Source organism: Histoplasma capsulatum, genomic scaffold (assembly GCF_000149585.1).
Source record: "Histoplasma capsulatum NAm1 scaffold_2 genomic scaffold, whole genome shotgun sequence".
Taxonomy (NCBI): domain Eukaryota; kingdom Fungi; phylum Ascomycota; class Eurotiomycetes; order Onygenales; family Ajellomycetaceae; genus Histoplasma; species Histoplasma mississippiense.
This window is the reverse complement of record NW_001813981.1, coordinates 3,410,947-3,411,358: the sequence shown is the minus strand read 5'-3', so window position 1 is coordinate 3,411,358 and position 412 is coordinate 3,410,947.

Below are 412 nucleotides of genomic sequence, written 5' to 3'. Positions count from 1 at the left end.
AGAATTGGGGCATTTGCGCAGTGAGAATGGTGAGGGGTGCCGCGGACGCCGGGGCGCCCACGGCTTGAAGTTGTTCACATGAAACCCGAGGGCCATCTGGATAGGGGATTGGGGATTTTAGGGGGAAGATGTTGAGGGATTTTGAGTCAGGAGCGGTCAGGGGAGCAGGAAGGAAAGCGGGAATTGAGCCAGAGGGAAGGGCGTGCGCGGGGTGAGAAAAACAGATCGCAAAGTGCCAGTATCTTGAAAATTCTGTAGGAGGCTCGGCCACCCCTTATAGCTCCTCTCAGCGCAGAAGCTCCATCGCTGCACAGTCTCACATCTCCCATCGGAGATTGAGCAGACGGAGCGAAGGGGGCGAATTCCTCCGATCCCTGGATCCCCCCCCTGAAAGTGCTGACGCGTCCCGTGC